This window comes from Sparus aurata, chromosome 7, assembly GCF_900880675.1.
Source record: "Sparus aurata chromosome 7, fSpaAur1.1, whole genome shotgun sequence".
Classification (NCBI taxonomy): domain Eukaryota; kingdom Metazoa; phylum Chordata; class Actinopteri; order Spariformes; family Sparidae; genus Sparus; species Sparus aurata.
This window is the reverse complement of record NC_044193.1, coordinates 12,416,060-12,439,637: the sequence shown is the minus strand read 5'-3', so window position 1 is coordinate 12,439,637 and position 23,578 is coordinate 12,416,060. Positions and strand designations below refer to the sequence as shown.

The 23,578-nt window shown below is 43.8% G+C and overlaps 1 protein-coding gene across 3 annotated transcripts in view; it reads right to left on the bottom strand.

Moving 5' to 3' along the window:
- LOC115585155 (nuclear receptor coactivator 3-like) overlaps nucleotides 1–23,578 on the bottom strand; it is a 63,210-nt gene that overhangs the window by 25,736 nt on the left and 13,896 nt on the right. For 2 of the 3 annotated variants that reach the window (XM_030423316.1, XM_030423317.1), the window contains one exon: nucleotides 2,165–2,253. The exons of the other annotated variant lie outside the window; for it this stretch is intronic. The gene's annotated coding sequence lies outside the window, so the exon portion shown is untranslated. The remainder of the gene's footprint in view (nucleotides 1–2,164; nucleotides 2,254–23,578) is intronic. 3 annotated transcript variants of the gene reach the window in all.

Here is a 23,578-nt window from a genome sequence, read left to right as displayed (position 1 = left end):
GTGACGCCTACCTGCCGGTGAGCTGCTCTCTCATAATCTCTGTTGACAAAACAGAGGCACGAGGCCCGGATCTGGCCATGTAAACTCACACCGGTGACATGACAAGAGCTGCAGCTGCCTTGCTTGGAGAACTCACACAAGCGCAGTGTTTCCCACACGTAGGCTCTACTTCAGCAGAGCCTACGTCCCCGCCAAGGGACACTCAATAATGAAAACAAGACCTGTGGACCTGCATGGCCAAAGCATGTTGATGGATTCACAAAGTCAACTCAAACATACAAGAAAACAGCTCATCTTAAAACTTTCAGTTGGCTGCTGGAAGTCTTTGATCAGCGCAGTATTTACTTTTATTTTACAGTCTATAGCCGCAAAACATCCTTTCAATCAACATTCACTCTCCTGACGGTTTCTTTACTGTAATTTGGTGTATTTGAGTAGTTATTTGTTTGTAATGAACAGAGATCTTCATAATCTTTCCCACAGACGGACATCACTGCTTTACGGACAGTAAGGAAGAAGAAAAGAGTTCCTAGTTTGCTGTCTGATCTGATCTCTGTCCAGGCTTCTGCAGAAGTTGGTCTGACATAGTCAGGTAGATTTTTTGAGTATTTTTCTCTATTGTAAATTCACATGTCAGTGCTTCCCTTCCATATGTCAATGGTTCGAAAGACATCATTCCCGTCAGCGCCTCCGACAACACTGCAGTTGCTTCTTCGGTCAAGTGCAAAGTCATTCAAAGATAAATAACAACATAAAAGTACCAAATACACAACATAAAGTTTCATTTCTATGTCCATTTTTGTACATAAGAACACTTCACTGTTGTAGGCATATCATAATTGCACTTTAAAACAACTTAATACTTCTTGTGTGCACTTTACTGACTTTGTAGTTGTTTGTTTTCTTTTCGAAGTATTTTTCTCATTGTGCGCACCGTACCACTGAAGGAACAGAACTTTGTTCCCCTGTGTGCTGATTATTATATATGGAGAGCATGGCAGTTAAATTCCACTTTGAACCTTGACCTTTGAACCAACACGTTTCAGCTCTCGTGGATGGTCTGCATACTACAATACCCATGAGCTCGAGCTGCCATTGCTATGGAGAAGAAGCTGGGACCAGAGTTAAAGCAGATTCAATATGATCCATAGGTACAACACTGCACAAATAAATCCTAAATTCACCCAAAACTGACCCAGAGTCCAAAAGTAAACCAATGCAACCTGCTGAATGTATCATAAGATTTCTGCAAAGTGTCGTCATCTCTTTGTCAGACTAAACACGTATTTTTTTTACACAGTTTTTCCAACTTCAGACAAGTCTCAGAAGTCAGAAGTCACTTTCCATTTACATTTGTACTTTAAATCTTTATCTAAGCAAGAATCCGGTAACCACCTGCTCCACCTCATCTTCATCCTGTCTAGCTTTCTTCCTGTTACCGTCCAGTATCTCTCCTCTGCCTGGAACTGGACTCCACCTCCCTCCCCGCCGTCATCACCCCAAACCCCCCCCCCACCACCACACAATCACTCCCACTCTATTTGCAACGGCAGTGTGTCTGCAAAAGCATGTGTGAGGCTGCACGTGAACGAAAGAGAGAGTGCGGTTTGCTGAAGTCTGGGTACATTTGTGTGCGTGTGCGTGTGTGTGTGTGCGCTGTTGTCACCTGCACACACGAGGGTAAAAGATTAATGCTCTGTTTCAGCCTTTGTGGCAGGTAGAGCACAAAGAATAATTTGATTTCTCCTCCCGTCTCCCTGCTGTCTTCCCACTCATTTTCTCATCTGCCTGAAAATCATCCGCTCAACCCTCTTTGTTTTTTCCTCTTGTTCTCACTCTCTCCTCCTAAACTATTCCACCTTCTAAATTTTCTTTTTTTTTTGTTGTGTTTTTTTTTTTTAAATCTCAAACAAAAAACACCTCCATGTGAAGCATTTTCTTCAGAGAACAAACACACACACACACACACACACACACACACACACACACACACACACACACACACACACACACACACACACACACACACACACACACACCAGAGTTCTTTTTGTGTTCAGGTCAGGAGGATGTTGCAAGAATGTGGCAACAACAAGAAACTGTCTCTGGCAAACCTAAACCCAGCAGGATGTTACCATGCCAACCATATGGGATGTGAGCCCACCTTGTGACGGCGCCGAGATGATGGACGATCAGATCCCCCCTCCCCGCACTCTGGGGGTGCAGTCCAATATCGGGGTTGGTCAATGGAGTCTAGAGAAGGAAAAAAAAACCACACACACACACATAGAAAAAAAAAATTTAACGACCACGCTCCAGAGTGCACGTTCATTAGGGCGATATTAATGAACAACAAGCGTCATTATTAATCAGCGGCCTGAAGACACATGCACAGGAAGCTGCATTAACGGCTTAATGAGCAGGAGGAACTGTGAGGGAGCCGTGCCTCGCTATGTGCTTTTGTCTTCATTACTGGTGCACGCGTGTACAGAGCAAACACACCGTGGCTCCTGTGCATTTGCATCAATACACAGACAGCTCCCACAACCAGACCGAGCGCGCGCGCACACACACACACACACACACACACGTGCGCACAAATACACGAAAAGGGATGTTGAGACACAAGTTTTACAGGAAGCCAAACGGTCGAAACCTGAAAGTGACAACAGCATGTGATCCAGGATTCAAACAAGTCACTCTGACTCGTTTTCTTTTTCTTCCACACTGAACGTGCGCTCCAGATCCAAACAACTGGCTTTAAAAAACGTCAAGCTTTTTATTGGCAAATGTCTCCCGTGCTTTGTGGACGAAAACAGACTATTAGGGCTAAATCGGAGCTCTAATCCCAAAAGCACATAATGGGCTAATTTGTGTCCATTTAGATCCAGATAAGAAACAATGTGTGTTGTGTTGTGTGTGTGTGTTTGTGTGTGCATGTGTGAGTCTTGTTGTTGTACTAGCTCAAGTGTTTCAGTCTGAAGAATCATGAGAGAGCATCTCGTGGGGGTAAAGAGTGCGTAACCATGGAGATCGCACCCTGTCATCAGTGAAGCACGCTGCCAAGATGTCTCATGTTCATCTGTCACTGTGCCTCCGTGTGTGTGTGTGTGTGTGTGTGTGTGTGTGTGTGTGTGTGTGTGATAATGTAGTCTGACTTTCGTTTTTAAGAGGAGGAGGACGTGTGAGAGCGCTGTGTTGGAGCGCACGTTTACAACCAAATAGTTCCGGACACGCCTCCAGTGTGTGCATGTGTGTGCGTGTGGTTTTGTATGGCTGACCTCATGCCTGGCGTGCCTACGTTGTGTATGTTTTTTTGTGTGTGTGTGTGTTTGTGTTCACAGACAGCGACCTGACCGCTGGCTGCACCCATGATTAGGAGCAGATGGAGGCTGTCGGTGTGTGTGTGTGTGTGTGTGTTAGGAGGAACGAGGAAGAAGAGGAGGAGGGAGGGTGTCGGGTGCTCTAGTTTAGGTGATGTATGGACTCTCACACACACCAACAAAGACCCTCCTTCAACCGACGTGTTTCCTATTAATTGTGAGGGGAGAAAAATAAAGCCGGAGTGCGGCCGCTTAAGTGGGAAGAATTTATAGCTCAGCCGTGACTCCATTTTTTTTTTTTGAGTTGAGAATAAAAAAGCAGTTCTTCCTGGCCTTCAGTACATTGATCATTACAACTCTTTGTGCTCATTTTGACACAGCCATGAAAACCAGATTGAATAAAATGCTAGTTAGCTGCATGTGGTGTAAAGCCTTGAATACAAAAGCGGTGTGAATGAGCGTTAAGATGCAGAGTCTGAGGAGAAATGTTAAGCTTCAGGTCGCACACGGAGGCCTTTTCACAGCCCTCTCAACATGTCGTCTGTTTACCTTGTTGTGCTCTTCGACTGCTCCTCGTCAGTCGGCTAAACGGGCACTAAACCGTTTAATGAATGAACGTTTGTGCCGGTTGTGTTTCATCGCCGCACTTGAGCGACACAATAAATATTTTACACAACAGCGTCCTGGTCTTGTTAAAGCGGCGCGGTAAAAATGGATGCTGCCGGGGTTCAGGTTTTACTGCCGATGTTAATAAAGAGGACGTCATCCTTGTGAACCTGAGCGGCGCACCAGCACTTCGACATTTTTCAGTGACGATTCTGCATTTAACACATGTCGGAGAAGCCCGTTTCAACTCGTCGGTCAGAAATTTCTTCCTCTTTCCACCTTACGTGAAATTGCAGAACTCAACGTCTGATGAATCAATTTTCATTGAGCCCTCTTCCTCCCTAAGTTGCTTAATTGATAATTGGTGATTGTCAGACCTTTTGTTAGAGCGGCTAATTGGTGTTCAACTTTAATGGTTTTATGGATTCCCTGACCACTGAAGGTTTTAAATCCGGCAGGTGCTTAAATTAAACTAAATGTTTTTAAAACCCAAGGCCTTATTATCAACATCATATTATTATTATCTTAAATTATGTATTTCTTTTTATTCTTTTTTATCTTATTTATTCTTTTACAAATTTTTCTTCATGAATGTGCCCTTTTAAAGTGTGCTGTTTCAACTTTATCTTGTGTTTTGATTTTCTCTGTACAAGGGTTGGACCGATGGCTGATGACGGTACCATCATCCATCGTACATCATCAATGGCCGACAGTCACTGCCTTCTGAGCCCTGTGCCATTGTCTCAATGTGATTTAAAAGGCTCCACACCAGAGCGAGAACAGCAGTGTGTCCCCTCAGAGTGGCCGTAACACACAAGTGAGTTATTGGTGTTCTCTCCACGCCATGGTAATTGTCTTCTCATTAAGCCAGCTCACTTAGGTTGCTACTAAGATGCTTGGACACACTGGTGGCAGCTGCGTTTCTTTTTCTGTGGCAAATTTTCCTCAATCATGCCGATGTTATTAGCTTAGCTTCCTCTGAATAGCGAGCCATAAAGTTACAGACATGTGGCGTGAAGACCAAATCAAACCCAGCACAGAAATGCTTGCCAGGCAGGGGTGTGGGAGTGATCGTCCACTGTGAAGTTTCATTGCAGACACATGTCACATGCCAATTCAGTAGTCATCGCCCAGCCCTACTCCATGCAGCACCCTCAATTTACCCCTGTGTTTGACACCTGCTTCAAAAATAAATTTGCCTTGCCTTAATATGTCAGTGAATCAGCCAACAACAATGCCATATCATGCGGTGAACTGTCAAATATTATTAGAATAAATGTCAAACAGAAAAACTGCTTCACACGCTGACTGAGAGGGTCTTACTGAGATATTTGTTTAGCAAATCCACAAACTATGGGTAAAAAATGAACGCTGTTTGAAAGACCAGGTCTGATGATCTCATTTACTGGTTTTACAATCAATTATAATTTGATCAAATAAACAACAGTAAAAGAAAAACCTTTGTGCTCCAGTTTCCTTCTTTGCTCGTCCACCCAACTGATCGTTCCCCTCCTGTGATGGCAGCCGTCCTCAAGCTGAAGCACAACATATACGAGCAGCGCTGTTCGATTCACTGAGCTGTTGTGTTATGTTGTAAAATCTGAACACAACAACGCGCTGAGAAACAGAAACAAAACACAAAGGAACGGCCACTTTCTCAGCTTGCGTGCCTGTGATGAGTGTAAAGTCGGACACAGCCAAGAAAACTGATAAGATAAAGATGGTAAAACTACACAAACACACACAGACACATGTCCTTCTTCGGTCACCTCCAGCTGAACCAGGAAGAAATCCGAGAACTACATGTGGAATGATGTGTGAATATCCCTGTGTGTGAGAGAAAAAGAGACATTTTCCCACTAACAAATTCCAGTATCTGAGGCCGTAAACTCTGAACTAAATCCCATTTTGTTGTCAACAGACTCACTGTGACTATGGCTGATTCTGTCTTTCCAATGCAGATAAAAGGAGCTTGTGATAGTGTTCTTCACGGTTCTAAAATGTTGGACCCCATCTTAAATGGACCAGGGAAAACCAACCCCCTAAAAGAAGTCCTCATCCAAAAGGGACCTGTGATCAAAGCTAATGCCAAGTCTGCAAGAATCCATTCAGGTGTTTGATAAACTCACAAGAAGAGTTGAAGGAAATCTACGGGACAGGATTTTAAAGCTCTGAAAAAGTTATTTTTATGAGATTGCGAGGTGAAGTGAAATGTGGCGTTCAGGTTACAAAGTCGTCTTACCAGGAATGTGTTCTTGGCAACCGTGGCACCGCAACGCCAGATGATGAGAAAACACAACTGGAAAGCTTCTCAAAAAATAAACCAACACCGAAAGAAAAACCAACATCGGTGAAGAAAAGAATGTGCAGCCTTTTATACGATACCATCAGTGACCAGTTGACCAGCTCCATCGGAAGGTGGTAATCAAGGCTCTGCTAACACCAGCCTGCACACAAGACTGCAACCAAAACCAATTATGGTGCTTTTTTTTGGTTGCAAACCCACCATTGGTGCTAAATACCCCGAGTGGGTGCTCAATAGCATTTTATTCAAACTGAATCCAGCATCAAATCCTCTTATTGAATCCAAATCCTGTTAAATCCCAAATCAAATCTGATTAAGTTTAACTTGCAGCATTTGCAGTTGACAGAAGTTATAAATAACTAAAACTCCAAGATTGACTTTAGAGCCATAATCACCTTTTGTTGACTGAGAGGACAGAAACTGAGCACTTTCACTGGCAGCCTGATTAATGTTCATTACCTGTTGCTGCGATCTGAAGATGAGATGAGCAACAGGAGATATGGAAAATTGATTAATATCAACAATAAACTATAAAAACAAAAATCAGCTACAGCTTGAATACTCTCCTGTGTGATCTTAATTTAAACAAAACCAAGATTTATTGGTTTTGGCAATCAATCAAATCCATATGATAAAATTCAGTATTGGGTCAGAATTTCCTTATCGGTGCATCCCTTAAAAGACACTTTACTAAATGGCTAGATGACTTTACACAGATTGGTTATTTTCGTATAATAAAGATTTCTTTGTTCGGCTGGCACAAAAAGGGAAATAACCAACAACAAAAGAAAGTAAACAACAGCAAAATAAAAACTGTTGGTATCAGGTATTGCTTTGTTCTAATAAATATGATCAAGGTGTATCAATTATTTGTTTGTGTTTTTTAAAACTAGGAGTCAATATATCGATATCAGCCCCATTGAACCCCAAGTATCAGTCAGACTACAACGCTAACGTTTACATGTTTGGTTCTTTTTGCTGATATAACGGAAAGCAAAGAGGTGAAATGTTCAAGAAGAGATCTGGTGGTGTCTGAGCGGAGCTAATGTTGGTATTTTGCCAAAAAGGAAACCAGACCTAAAATTGAACCGGTTATCAAAAACCAACCATGTCCATGGTAAATTGAGTTATTTACTTGAGGGTACTTAAACGCATCCTTTTAAAAAAAAAATAAATGAAAAAAACACTCATGTCTGGATCTGTGCCTTTAAGAAACATCCTTAGGCGACTGATAGACAGGCAAATGAAATTCAGGCACATCCACTCGTCGTTTCTTTGTGAGCTTTAATCTTGTCCCTCTCTTCACCCCCGTCTTCTTCCTGTCTCTACTTTTTTTTTTTTTTTTTTTAATGGCAAGGATTTTTTTCTCTCTCCGTGTGTCTGTCTTCTGTAATAAACTGTGAATAAGGGAAAATGTGTGCACCGTGCCAGTGTACACCACGGCACAGTGCGGAACGCATAAAAGTACATTGTGTGTAAGTGTGTTTGTGTGTTTGTGTGTACTTTGGGTAACTCTGCTGGAGTTTTTTGCTTTTGCCCGGTTCCCTCCAAACAAATCCAGCACTCACACTCGAGCAAAAATAGGAGCCAAGCCACATCTTGGCACCTTGCCTCCCCTTAAACAAATCAGACCACAGAGGCTAATAAAAAACTCCAAGTCCAAAGCTCGCCTTCCACAGACAAGGGGGTACCGAAGAGGGGAGCCATTCTTGGCTACCCCCGCTCTGTCTACAATGAACTCGTACAAGACAGAGCGCTGCTTTTCAACTTGGACACAGTGGAGAGCTTGGCACTTTTTGTCCATCAGCCCAACCCCCTTTTCTCGGGTCTTAAATGGTGCTTTGATGCTATATAGTTCCTAACTAGACTCGCTAAAAGAAAAAAAGAAAAACACTCATTGAAAACAAATTGCTTCTTAGTTCAGTGACAAAGTGAGAGCGAACTTTCCATCTTTAGACCAATTACCGCTATCATAGCACACAGCCTGCTGCTTCAAACTTCACACTTCAGAGCGGGATAGAGGGGGCGAAGAAAAAGCAGAGGGAGAGCGTCTGGCTCAGGGCACAAATAGGCCAGGCAGGTTTGAAAACTAAAACTCATCCAGCTATCCAGGGTGTGTCTTGCTTTTACGCTGCCATCAAACATGCATTTACATATTCAAAAAAGGAAACAGGCGTTTGCATGACTCATCCTTTCCAAGGTAGAGGAAACCATGCTCACAAGCGACACTGTCTGTACTGCGCTTGTCCACAAGTCCACAACAGTGCATGTGCAGCCACACAATAACTCACTTAGCTCACAGGGAAGGCAAACTGTAAGAAAGAAAAACAAAAAAAAAGAAAAAGAAAAGAAGAGACCATAAAAAAGAAATGAAAGAAAAATTATTGCATCAGGTTTTTTGTGATAATAGCTCAAGGCCACTTTAAAATGACTTTACGGCGCAACATCTGTTTTGAGTCCAGGCTGACACTCAATGTAATAAAACAGGCAATTTTCTTCTCAAAGAATTCAGGGAGTATCAAATACTGTAAGGCCACGTTTGAAGATCAAAAAATGAGGGGGATCACTGCACACACGCACAGCTAGTCCTCAACAGCTCTTCATTTCTGTTTATGGTCTTGTTTCTGCTGATGAACTTTGTCGTCTACAATGAAAAAGGCTAATCTTGATCGACCTCACTGGAGTGATCTATGGACTTGTCAGCCAATAAGCTCATTTATGCCTGTTATTTGGTCCGATATGAAGTAAATACATAGACTATATAGTTATAGATGAGCATGTCTATGCTTATTAACTATGTGTACCTATCATAGTGTAGTTCGACAGAGGAGGCTCGTGAGCAAGACTTTAGATTATTTAGTTGTTTTGTCACGCGAGCTAGTCGGTCCACTACTTTGGTCCATCCTGGAATATCTTGACCACTATTGGATGGATAGCCATGATGTTCTGCAGAGACATTAACTGTCCCCAGAGGATGAATTGTTCAGACATCTGGGATCCTCTGACTGTTCCTATAGCGTCATCATGGGGTTGACATTCGTGCCTATGACTGAAATGTCTCAACAACCACTGGATGGATTGCAGTGATTTACTACAGACAGTCATGTTCCCCTCAGGATGAGTTGTAATCACTCTGGTTATCCCCTTTGTGAAGATCCCTCCCACTCTGATGGTGATTCCTTGTGTTTTTTCCTGTTTTGTATTAAGGCAGAGCGGAGGGAGTGTCGGTTGAATGAAAAGCACCTGAAGTAACTTTATCTGATTGCTGCACCTTCTTTAAGAGGGCCGGAGATCTCCCTCTTTCTCTCCGTCTCCCGTTCTCCCAACCAGCAGGGTTTTCATTTGGTTGTGTTAATTTAGATTAGCTTTAGACTTGGTCTGATTTGGTTCAATTTGATTGAATAAAATATCATTTAAAATGTTTGCCTTTGTGTTGACTCCCTTTTTGTTGCAACCTCTGATCCAGGTTGCAACTACTCACTTTGCATATAGCGGCATCATTAGGTGAACACTGTGCGATACTTTGGTCAACGACAAAACACCCTCAAAACAAACTGACAATCCCATCAGCCTTGGCTGTACATTGTGGTTAGTGCTAATTAGCAAATGTTAGCGAGCTAATAAGATTTTCACGGCACGATAACCATCTCAGAAAATGTCACAGATTCACAGTATACCCTATGTTACCGTTATCATTATCGGTTAGAATGATGCGTATTGAAGTGCAAATGAACGATCAGTCAAGTCGCTCACAGTCTTTGGGTTGACACTGAGTGTGTGTGTACGGTAAATTAGTGTGCAACAGTCGGTGAGGTTTGTGTTGTCACACAGCAGATGAGAGTCTCTGCGCTACCTTCAGGAACATTCTCCGATAATGTGAGATGTGCAGTAAGTGAGGGATGACAGATCATTAAAAAAGCTTTGCTGAACTGGATTGTTGCATTTTCAGTCCAACCCTGACAAGCATTACTGTGCATGTTGTCAACAACAGCTCCTGCTACTTTGTTTGAACCCTGGCCACGTGCTGATCATGTGTTCGGAGACGAGCGAGAAACAATATGAAGGAATGGCCTGACAGTAATGTTGCACAGCCAATAAAGTGACCTGATAAGATAAGGACAGGGAACCTCACGTGTCCTCATCTGCCTCCTTCAGCTGAACCAGGAAGAAATCGAACACGTGGACTCGTACAGAGAAATGTACAGAGAGTGTAACATGTTCTAAACTCACAGTCTAACATGACTGCACAGCCGAGCGGGGAACCGGGTTGAATGAGACGCCTCATTGGAAGCCATCAATTATGCACGAGCTGTGCATTATCATAACATAAAGGACCATTTCTGTGAGTTAATTAACAATGAACCGAGAGGGAAGGCTGTCATATACAAGAGCGATGAATGACTGCGGCTTTGGTAAATACTTAAAACATTCTTGTCATCACAAAGAGTAAATTACCTTGTTACAGGCCTCACGGGGCGGACAAAGAAAAGCAGCGACATTCTCAGTAAAACAGTTGTCACCTGCTTTTAGTTACTGGTTGTGAAATGAATAAAAAATGAGGGAAAGAACGAGACCTCTTTGATTCAACACAGGCTCAGCGAGGAGGAGGAGGAGGAGCAGGATGTGAGCTTTCTGGACCGTTCATGATTAATAAGTGGAACAGGTCAATCAATAAGACACGCCCCGGCATCTCTAACCCCGCCTCTGATGATCATTCTGCTGCCATGGCAACAAACAGGTCTATGCAAATGACTGAATTACTGTAATCATACAATGCGTGAAACCAGGAAGTAACATGAAAAAAAGTTTTCCTCAGTCAAAGTTGATATTGTGCAATAGAGTTTCTCTGCACTCACCTTTAATCTAAGTTCAGTATTCAACAAGTGTCGGTCAGGGTCAGACAGCTGATGTCCAGAGGTCAAACGTGTTAATAAATTTTCATATATTCTGTAATTTTCCACGAGGCAGCAGATTGTCTTTTATTATTTGACTTTGTGCTTTAAAACATGCCTGGAGAGGCTCTTTAAAGAATAAGTTTCTTAAACAAACTGCACCGTTCGTACTTTATTCATAATGTTATTTCCTATTTGTATAAAGCACTTTAGAAAAGGTGCTCAACCTAACAATAACCGCCTTATTTGAATATTGTCGCTGCTGCAAATTATTTAGTCGTACACTTTGTGCTGCAGAAAGCTGCCTTTGTCTGCCTGAGCGTTTCAGCTTTTGCAGAAACTGTACACAGGATTAATGTTGGGTTTTCACTGCTTTGCATTGTGGGCCACTGAAGTTGCTGCTGGATGAAGAGATAAGCATCCCTGCCTCTGCTACAATTATACTTCCTGTATGACTGAGCCAGTAGACAAATGGTGGGTCTGTAAAAGAAGTCGATTCCTTTTTTCAATCTGTGGAGTTGACGGCCAAAGTGCTGAACTTTTAAATCAATCAAATATTTCAGCCTATTAAACTCCAATAGATTGAACTGGAAATATCTAATTTCGACTTGTTTAAGCCGAGAACGTTTTTAAGAGGGGGTTTCAGTAACTTTTAAATCAACGTACTACTCCTCAGGGGCCTGACACACCAGGCCGACACCACATGACGGCTTTTTGGCTAACTGAGCCTGCTGAATCTGCGGCAAAGTCCTACTCACTCCGATTGGCTGTTCAGCTCAGTGAATCAGTGCACGGGAAGAGTGTAATGAGAAGTCTATGGGATGTCTAACAAGGGAGTAACTGGAGGGCTAGAAAACTTTGTTGACGACTGCGCAAGAGACTTCCTAAAAACTTCGACACCTCAGGTCCTGCGTCAGTGTGTCGTGTGTCACATCTGGTGTCTCATCACTTGAAACTTCAAAACAGAGATGATTCAAATTTTTTGTGTAAATGGTCAAACATGTTTAGCATTATGGATGGGACAAAATATCAACACAGCAATCTATCGTGATACTTCCTCTTGAGATTATTGATATGCTGGTGCCAAATATCGACTTTTTTTTAAAAAATTTATTCAAATGTGCGACACATTGAAAAAAAATGACACACATGTCCATGAACGTACAGAAGCCACTGCAGTTTCTGTACATTGTTTCATCTCAGTTAGTGTCAAACCTGTGAAACTGACACCCCTATAGAGAGAAAAGATAAGTAGTTCCTGCGTCTTGATTTATTAGTGGTATTTTGTAATCTTCTGACAGATAACATTAGATGATTGTTGTCATAATAAATCGGTTATTGATTATTGTGATACCATCGTTATCGCGGGCAACATATCGTGAATCGCACCGTATCAGGAGTAACTCTGCGATTCCCATCCCTATTCAGTGTGTTTCAGTGGGGCAACATTGAAAAGTTAATGTAAAAGTTCAACAAATGAAATTTGGTGGAGCTGAGAAACAATTTTTTTAAGAAGCAGGGTGGAGTTGGTGTGAAAGAACAGTCTGACAGTATAAAGGTGCTTTTTCTCACAGGAATAATTGCATGCAGATAAAACTCAAGCCCCTCACTGCCTGAGCCGCCAGGAGAAAGAGCACTTCTTTTGCTGATGCGTGTGAAGACGAGCGAGTGCGTTTGAGTGTATGAATAAGATGTGAGACTTCCTTTAGTGGGAATGGAACATAATTGGCTCACAATAACCCATCAGTGTGGTCTCAGCGAGAGAGAACACCATCTTCTCCTTCACCTCTACTTTCCTCGTCGCCTCCTTCCTCGCGCTCTCGTTCTCCGCGGTGACAGTGAGGGAGCAGATTTGCCACATAAACACCTCCCTTCCTCCTCCTCCTCCTACCCACCCCCCCTCCTCCCTCTATTTATTTGCTCGGGGTCCAAAAACTGCACAGCACAGGGAAAAAATGATGGGGGGTGAGGAGAGGGAGGGGAGTAGGAGAGGAGGAGGAAGAAGAAGAGAGAAAAAGAGCAGAGGAACGAGGGAGGGAGAGAGGGAGAGAGGGAGGCAGATACACAAACATACACTACAGATTCGACTGCACACACGTGGATGGGGACGTGCACGCGCACACACTCCTGGTGGAGCATCTAAATCACATTAGCTGCCAGCCTGACATCCATCACTCCCACAGACAAAAGCACATGCCGGAGAGGCACGGAAACTGCATGGCAACATGCATAACCACCCACAAACAAACAGGCAGCCGGTCACAGAGCAGCCGACACACCTTGAAACCAGATGACAGCGTGCGTGGAGAAAGCAATCCCTCCTCACACACAATATTCCCCAATCAGAAATCAACTTGCATTCACTTGCACGCACATCACTGTCAGCACACATCAAGCGTACATTCGGGGGATCCGCTCATTCGCTCCCGTGCTCTGCCGCCGCTGCTGATGCTGTGCGCCCGGCAAAACCGGCTTTAAGCATCAGAGAAAATCAACACTTCTGTGATATAACAATGGGGGGAAAAAAGCATAGCGTGGTTGCTTTAAATATTTAAAGCCAAAGGAGCTAAAGAGGGACAGAGCGACATGTTGAGAAATCTTTGTTTTTCTGTCGGTATCAATCTTCTCTCCCATTAGAGGGGGGATGGGGCCCTTAGCGAACACGTTTTTTTGTGTGTGCAGACCTAAATGTTTGTTGGGGGCGCCTCTTATCTTGAAGATGGTGCGGGTGTGTGTGTGTCAGCGGGGAGCTTCTTACCTAATGGGGTGCATGGTGAGCGTGTATGTGTGTGTGTGTGTGTCTTTTATCTAACGGAGCTGTCTCTTGAGTGATGTAATTAGAAGCAGAGAAGGGGAGGAAGTTTTTTAGGATGCAGGACAAACATGTGCTCTATACATTATCAGACCATATGGTGCCCACTGTGCTGCAGGAGCACAGCGCAGCCCCTCATCCACTTGTCTATCGAGCCAGCTCTCGCTGTTCGCCCTCCCTCCCTCTGTCCGTCTCCCTCTCTCTCTGTCTGGTTAACTCAATAACATCCACAGCCTCCTCTCTTAACTCACTGTTTTTTTAGCAGCAAAGAAAAAAAAAACTCTCAGCCTTCCTTTTCTCTCCTCCTGCCTTCTCTCATCCTCGACGACGACGGGCTCCGGCTCTCGTCTCTCGTCTCCCTTGCGCACCTTTCCCCCCCCTCCCCGCGCTGGATGCTGCGCACTCATCGTAGAGCTTAATCCGAACCCAAAAGGATTACTTCAATCGCATTAAAATCATAAAAAAAAAAAAAAGCTGACGCCCCTCGATATGCGCCACCTCGGTGATGACAGGCGTTGAGAGCTCGTTTTTACACCTGCACGTGTGCCGGCTAGATTGTAGGGGATGTCCTGTTTCGAGATTACTTTTGGCCCCAGATCGAATTCACAGCTCCTCAATCTGAGCTTACTTTTACACCCAACGACAGAAGGTCCTGGTTCAAAAATATCAAGTCGAACGAAATGAGTAAACGTTTAAGTTGTGAGACTCTTGAAACCGAAACTGCTGCCCACCTGGCTGCGAACGCAAATCATTTTCTCACATTTATATACTCTGTCACTCACACATCTGGAGCGACATGCTGCTCTGTGAGAGCCCAGCTGTGTGAAAGAAGAAAAAAAAAAAAAAAAGCGGCTTCGGTGAGAAAAAGGATCAGATTTTTTTGTTCAGTTACAGATCCATTAAAATATGCCCGGATCGCCCCCCTGATGCCTATACTTAGGATCAGCTGGGGAACATCTCTACTAGATTGTCTACTTGTGAACAGCAACAACAATTACAGTAGACAGTCCTCCACCGCACTGTGCAGCTCGCAAATTGCTAATAGGCGAATGCAGCTGCGAGCTCGTGTGTCTACGTGCACGCATGAGCAGCGGCGAGCGAGCGAGAGAGGAGAGGAGAGGGCTGCTCTTTTAGTTGGCTCATGAAATCATTTAAAATCGGCCCATTCTGCACACACACACACACACACATAAACACACTCCCCCCCTCCAGTCGTTTGATGTGTAATGAGAGAAACCATTAGCAGTAAAAATGGGCTCTCCCCACCCTGCCGCTCAACAGATCTTAGTCAGAGCCACAGTTACATGTCTATTTATACATTTCTCTCCTCTTTAGAGTTTCTTCTTCTCTAACGGGGAGCAGTTTGTGCAGCGCTCAGTTGACAAGGCTGCATTCCTCCTGCCCCTCTCTCCCCGAGTCTTCTTCTTCTTCTTCTTCTACTGCCTCTCTCTCCTGTCTCTGTTCCCATCCCCCCTCTCTGGCTGTCTCCTCCCTCTCTATACCCTTCCCCCAGCTCTTTCCTGCTCTGTTCCTCCCTCCCTCCCTCCCTGCCTGCCTCCCTCCCTCGCTCTGTCTCATCAGGCTATATGCAGCAAGGCACAAATTCATCGGGGGAAAAGAGACAGAGCTAAAGGAGAGTTGGAGATTGAAGGAGGCGAGGGGAGGGTGGGTGTGTGGGGGGGGAGGTTGAAACAGAGAAACTGAAAGAGAGCAAAACAAGAGCGAGTGATGGACTAACGGGGAATGAAAGGAGGAGGAAGGGGCCGGATAGAAAAGAGACAGAGAGAGAGAGAGAGATTGCGAGGATAGAGGGGAAAGGATGAAGGAGGAGTGGGTCGGTGGGAGAGCAGCGAGGACGAGGAGGAGGAGGAGGATGAGGATGAGGAGGAGGGAGAAGCTCGCTCTCGCTACAGTGATGGGCGTTCCTCTCCCGGTTCCTGCGAGGTCAAAAGTTTACTGTGGTTTTAATTTCACCTTTCCGCAGCCAATCAGAAGGCGTCTCCGGCTGCTGAGGGGAACTTTGACCCACTCGGAGAATCTGACTGTAAAAGATCTGAAGCTCGACTCCGCTTCTCCCACCAACTCTCTTTGTTCTCTCTTTTTTTTCCTTCTTCTCCCCAATATTATTCTTGTTTTTATTTTATATTCACACCTTTTCCGAGCAGAACACCCACCCCTCCTCCCCCCCTGCATGTTTATTTGTCCTTGATCACAGAGGACAAAAAAAAAAAAAAAAAACCCTGGTTGTTCTTGATCTAAGGGGGATAGAAGGGGGGAGAAGGGGGAAGAGGAAACATAGGAGGCTTTATTGTTTTGTTTTTTTTGCATTTCAGTACTTTTCCTCTCCTTTCCCAAAACAGATGCCACCGAGGCGGCGCGGGGGTCGACGGAACCACAAGATCAACAGGATGAACGAAGCACGCCACAGAGCTGACACACAGGAGTCCACAGTCCATGTTCACGCCACTTGATCAAGAAAAAAAATGAAAATAAAAATAATACACACATAAATACTCACAGAACAAATGTGGGGACACACCCCGCATGCTGCAAGTGTGCTGAATAATGAGTGTGTGTTTGTGTGTGTGCACGCCGGCATGCAAGCGTGGAGAGGGAGTGCAAGTGTGTGTGTGTCTATGAAGGGGGAGGAGGCTGCAGTTAGATCATAGCATCAGAGAGGGGAGGGGAGGGGCGGCTCTGCAAATAGAGCGAGCAGAGTCGGCATGGCTGGCGTCGGTAAGTAGAATGGTTTCAAGCCTCTCGTAAGGAGACTAGGCCAGGGGTGTGTGTGTGTGTGTGTTTTTCAATAGCCTCTTCATCACCGTCTGTGTGCGTAGTGTGTGTTTGATTAATTAACAGCCTCGGTCACTGAAGAAGCTCCCCGTTGTTCTATTCTCCCCACATCTACCGCACAATTGCCCTCGCCCTCCTCCTCCTCCTCCATCCACCTGACTGCGATAATAAGGCGCACACACACACACACACACACACACACACACACACACACACACACACACACACACACACACACACCCTCACGAGAGCAGCAGGCTGTGAATATCACCAGATGAAGTGTGGACAGAGCCCAGACGTGACGAGATGTATAGACACCCTCCACCTGTGGCTGACTCTCTCTTCACAGACACTGCGTTTACGTCCAGCTCCTCCACCCAGAAAATAAAATGTGTCCGTTTCAATCAGCTGGAATGTAAAAAGACAAGCCTGGTGATATTTTATTTTTCCATTCCTGTCAGCAAATCCCATTAAAATACCAAAAATCAACAATAAATCTTTCCAAAGCCTGAAACATGTTATTACTCTCCACTAGGTCCACTGCTAAACTAAAACCACTAAAAATACATAACTGAGCCAAAATTGGTATACTGACACACACACACACACACACACACACACACACACACACACACACACACACACACACACACACACAGCTTTCTCTGCTGCTTAACACCACGTTAACTAATCTGCATATTAAAATAGTCCCCAACAAATATACCTTTTTACAACATTCGCTCCTGTACGAGTAACTTTTGATAAAAACTACAGATGCCAGCAATATTAGGACATTATTCAACTTTTAAGAAACAGTCTACTTGTGACCCATTTTTAACGATTTAAATCAGTAGAAAAGAATCGGATGAAGCCGAGAGCCACTGACAGGTTGAGGTTCTTGTCACGTACTGAGCTAGACTATCACCAGGCTGCCTGTATTTTAATAACGTATTTTTGACATTTATCAATGATTAATGTGCAAGAAGTCCTTCAAGAGTTGGTGTTAGAATTCCTTTGTGTTTGACGTATTTCATACAATTTGGTCCAACTTAAGTAGACACCTTCTCCGTGGGCTTTTAAAAAAACAGATTTTTCCTTAAGTCTTGCTGGAAAAAGAACTTGTGACACCAGGGAAAGATGTGAGGGGGAAATTCTTGGTAATATGTACAATATGTCATTCTGATCCACGGGGTCTATCATCAGAACAAAAAATATTAAATTAAAAATTGAGGGTAAATGGACTTTACTTCCTTAACTTGATGTTGCAGCACAGTAAAGGGGGGAAGACGAGAGAGAACCCGAGTCTCTGGTGAGTGCTGAGTTCAGTAATCAACGGCTAATGCACAGTGAGGTAATCTGGCTGACTGGGGAGCAGAAACACTCCTGCTGTCAAACTTGCTTCGCTGGCGGTGACCAAACAAAACAACCACCATTGTGGATGAAAATTTATCTGACCTGACTCAGGCACAAATGTCCACGGACGAGGTAATGTTTTAATTTTATTGCCATTACAGTTAGTATAGCGATAGCGTAAAGCTGCCTTGAGTAAACATATGGATTTCAAACAGTGTTGGAGAAATTTGGGATAATGTCAGCACACAACTCAACAAAATATCAACAAAGCTCCGACCTTCGACATTTAAATACCGACGTTTCACATATCATATCTTGAAGGAGAGATGAGTACAGGATCCTACGGTGTTTGACATTTTTCCGTAATGAATGCCTTGAATGATTGAAATATGCATTATTTAACTTATCTTTTAAGCAATGCTATTAAGCAAGAATCCTATTCACTTTACGAGTTTTCTTTACGAGAAAGAATTGAACCCGAGGTAAAAGAGGAAGAAGGAGTGACAGCACTGAAGCATTTCTCTAACAACATTCAAAGATTGAACCACTTCTTCTGATGGCTGTCAAGTACACAGGATACTGCTGGGACAATTAATAATCTAAAAAGGACTGACTGAATTTGGGCATTCCAGTATCTCTCGTAGATGTTAAAATACATTTCACTCACACAATTTGTGTCTCCGCAAACCTTTTAAACTACCCCACGACAGTACACACTTTGCCAAAAAGTACTTGGATAAAAATCCAGCTAGTGACGGCCAACCAAACAAGTAGGGAATCGTCCATTTCTAAGATTTCTTTCTTTTCACAACCACCAGCCATTAAAACAACTCCAGTTTCACAAAGAAAACAGATCATTTTACATCTGAGAGGTGCTCCATCCATCTTTCTCTCAATGCCTTTCCCTCATTTGGCCATTTCTCAGGTCAGACAGAGGAGGAGTGGTTTGTTCTGTGGCTGTATCACATTCACTGGGGCTGATGGCGACAGTGAAGCTGTGAGAAGATGCTGACAGCAACTAATAATTTCCTAAGTTGTTCATGTGAGTCCAGTCCACAATGTGAGCATGTGCAAGTCTTTCCTCATCGGTGAGCTTTAGCTTGAGGTTGTCTCAAAGTCAAGTCAGTTAAAATATTTACTTGATAAGTTCTTATGTTCGGTGCTACATTGACAATAAACAGCATTGGAGAAAAATGCTGTTTGAAAAAAAAAAAAACTGTAACACCTCGCCTGGAGGAGGGAGGCCCCAGTGTTACCCCAGGGTTTAAGGTTACACAGTAAATGGGCTGTTTGAAAAAACACTTGAAATTTAACAATGTCAACTGCATTGCCCATTCTTCTGCTGCTTGAAATCCCCCAACCCCCCTGTGGCACTAAAAACCAAAAAACCTTTTCTCTCCTCCCTGCCTCCTTTTTTGTTTTTTAGGTTTTGCGCAGGAGAAGCAAATGGAAACTGTGAAGCGGAGCAGAGCTTGTGGAAAAATCAGCATCACTGCGTCCCTAACCCTTAAACCAGGACCTCGGTTTGTTTTGTTGGTAAATACAAACTGTAAGAAAACAAACACGCGCCGCACAGTGTTTGTCACACTGCCGTAATCACACAGCAACAAGTTGCCCAAACCCTCTATTGAACTCCTCCGGCTATATTTCAATTCTTTTGTGTAGCTGAAGTGTGTCAGGACAAAGGTTAAATGCAGAGCAGTCACAAATTGGTCCCGACTAGCCAGAGTTGAATATACGTGTGCGGCTCTGACTAATGTGGTGTTAAAAGGACGAGTAAAGCATCAGAATACGTACAGCTGGCAGCAAGGCGAAGAATAAAAAATGGGTGACGACAAAGAAGGACTTGTCAGCGTGTTGGCTTTGTGACCAGTCTCCTGGTTCACCAATCAAACGCTCTGAAGTGTGGACAGAAAAAACTCAAGGTGAGCGTCATCCTGCCAAGACGCCTCATCCTGTCATAGAAACTGGCAGGATTATAAACTGTGCGCTACACTTCAGTTCCTGTGTAAAGTAATACTTCCTGTCGTTTTTTGGAGACAGCGAGAAGTCTTCGATCAAAACTGCAGTCCAGTGAGTTTGATTTATCTTTCTCCAGATAGTTTAAACTTGGCAGTCTGTGTTTTACACCACTTTGCTCTGCTTTTTTTCTTTTATACCAACAGTCCAACCCTGTTTACAGTGTTTAAAAGGGGAATTCTGGTATTTTAAAACCTGGGCCCTATGTTTACATGTCTTGAATGATTCATACTTGCCAAAAGTTTGGAATCGGTCCAGCAGATCACCTCAGCTGCAGCCGCGACACGTCTGCAATGTAATCCTGGGGGGCAACTACGAAAGTGCTTGTATTGGCCACTGACAGGCTGAGCTTGTTACTGCCTGACAATGTTAAGGAAAGCATTCCTACAGAGATAGTCCTTTTTTGATAAACAGTTCCTTTTTGTAACCGGAAAATCAAGTCTCACTGAAGGTGAAGTCTGAAAGGTGAGTTGTTGCCTTATCTAGATCGTCAAAATCAGTTGCATACACTTTGGAAATAAATTCTCGCCGACAGTTTCGCTGGGTTAACTCCAAACTCCTCTCTCCAACTGATGTTTCCACTGCCGTCTTTCTGAAACAACTCACCTCTTGTGAGGTTTCGGAGTAGGACTTTCTTCTTGAGCAACCAGTGTTTCTGGTTATACAAAGGAACTTTCTACTTAACTAAAAGGTCTCTCTCCTTAGGAAACTTTCTGCAATGTTGTCAGACATGAAGAATAACCTCAGCTGGTCAGTGACAAAAACAAGCACATTCAGTGGAGGTAACTTTGACAGTTGCAGTTGCTCCAAAGGTTTACATTAATACAACTGCAACCGTGTCCTGGCGTCCGGAGGATCCACCGGACTGATTCAAAGTTTTGCCACCTATTAATCACTCGGACACTAAAACACGTAAAAATGTGGCACAGATAGAAAAGAAAAAATGGAATTTCCCTTTAAATGTGATAAAAAAAGAAAAGAAAATGCTTCCGAACTTTTTAGGAAGCACTTCTTCAGTGCTTGAAACAAAGTTTAAACAAGGTTTTCACTTCTAAAAAGGGAAAAGTCTTTATACTTCATTCAGGGACATTTGAAGGTGGAGACAAACCTGCTGTAACACAGAGGATAGAGAAGCAATAAATTGTACAAATGGGGATAACGGCACACCGCTCAAAGGCATTCGTGTTGGTCGCAGCCATTTGTTAAAAAAAAATAAATAAATAAAACAGGAGGGAAATTAAAAGGAGAGTTTGAGGAAGAAGTTCAAATCCCGCTTACTTTCACACCTCCACACAGCTGGCCAGTCGCTGTGTGAAGTGGGTGTCCTCGTTGGCTCGTCTGTTTCGGGTGGTTACATAAATGGCCGAACACAACTGGAAGTAATTCCGACATCAGAAAGGTGCGGACGGATGGGTTTTCAGACACTGTTAGACAATCCAACAAGCACTTCAATCACAAGCACGCCGAGTCCTTTAGCCTTCTTAGCTCGCCAAGCACGACAGCTATTTCAACAACTCTTCCAGCTGCTTCACATCTCAATATAAAAGAAAGCGAGTCAGCAATACACTCTAGACTTACAATACAACAAAGTAACAAACAAAGTAGTTCTTTAATTAAGTGTGATTATTAAAGCCCCCCCGAAGGCTTTTACCGCGCAGCAGCTGCAGGAAGAACTGTGGAAGGTGAGAAGGACCAGAAAACAGGGAAACTCCTTTTTGTCTGACGGAAATTGGTGAAACTCGACACATGCCGGTAAAGAAAAGGTTTTAAAATAGCTAGAAAGCAATCGAACATTTAGCATTATCTTTAATGTGTGCATATCAGGACCTGCAGCCTTTGTCACAAGATGGAGCCTATTAGGCGGAGAACCTATCACACTGTAGATTTTATTAGCGTTTTTGCAATTTTCTCTCCAGCACACCTTCCTGGTTGATTACTTTGTAACGTGAATGTTTGCCACGAGGGGAGATGCAACTTTTTTTGCCCAGATAACTTTTCCACAAATCAGGTCTAGTAGCAGTCTGCCAGCTAAAAACTGCTGAACATTGTGCTTCAATTTCTGTCTAGATCATATTTCATCACCTCACGGTTTTTTGTTGTTTAAATCAGTGCTTTTTTTCTTTTTTAAATCTCATCTCTCACCAAGCACCTGAGCACACCTGGAACTAAACTTCCAGACAGTACACACCAGTCAGATCATCTGAAAGACCTTCCTAACACTACACCGCATTTGTCACGACACGTTGTCCTCTGCCGAACACCACTGACCACAACCAAAGGTCGAGCTGGAGGTGTCCTCCAGGTAAATTATTAATGGCTTGTTTTTCTTTTCCTCGGCACACCTCTGCTCTGCCTCCTCTTCCCTTTTTTTCGCTTTGATTGTTGTTTTCTCACTCTGCCTCCCTCTCATCCCGCCATCTCCACCCTCTCCTTCTCCCGTCCCTCCACCCTCTCTGTATGTCTAGTGTGGAGGAAAAGGTGTTATTTTTAGCTGTGGCAAGATAGGGAGAGTGTTCATGCTGGGCTAACACGTACTCTCCACAAGGCCTTTACTGGAGGCCTGTCACCGACGTGCGAGAGACAGTTACCAGTTAACACATTTGCTTCTACTGTGCGTATGTGTGTGTGTGTGTGTGTGTGCGTTTATTGTAGTGTCACGTCAACATTTCTGAGCTGATATTCCACTTGAGTAGACAGAAAAGTTCCTGATATAAACAAAGGGCGGCACCTGTGACAAAACTCAGAACAGGACTGGTACCTTCATTACATCAATCTTTTTCAAAGCTTTCCCAATCGTAACATTATGGGTTAATGGTCATTAGTAACATACGGACAGAACTGGAAGGTAGCTGCAAAAATAATATAGTTAGCATAACTGGTAACTGCTGCTCGCTGTGCTGTAGCCATCTTTGGTTGAGGCTAGCTGACATGAACTGAAGTGGCTCAGTTAGCCGTGGAGCTGGTGGCCCCTATTAGCTTCCGAACTGTGCCTGGAGCTTCCTGACCAGCTTGCCTTGGCCCATCCCGGCCCAAAGCTCCTGTGCTAGCAGTGAACAAAACACTACTATACTTCCCCCCAGGCTCCCTATCAGAACCATACTTACATGTCTAACTGAGCTAACTAGCTAAGGGCAGTTACAGTTAGCAGTAACTCTGGTGATACGGTGTCCCCAATGTGTTTTGAGGATGAAATTCACAAGTGGCCAATACTTACATATTGTACCTTTAAAATCATTTTCAGATTTTTTTTTTATAGTTTATTTTGTCTACTTGTTGGACTAAGTAACAACCCCGCTGCTTGCATTTATCTCCAGGCTGTTACTATGGGGTCTATCAGACTATCGAATTTTGAGGTACAAAATGGCCTTACTGGACAGGCTGGGGCTCGCTGGTTAGCATGCTAACTTCAGCAGACACCTCTGCAACACAGTTACATGGACGTGACATAACCCCCCCCCCCCCCCCCCCCACGTAT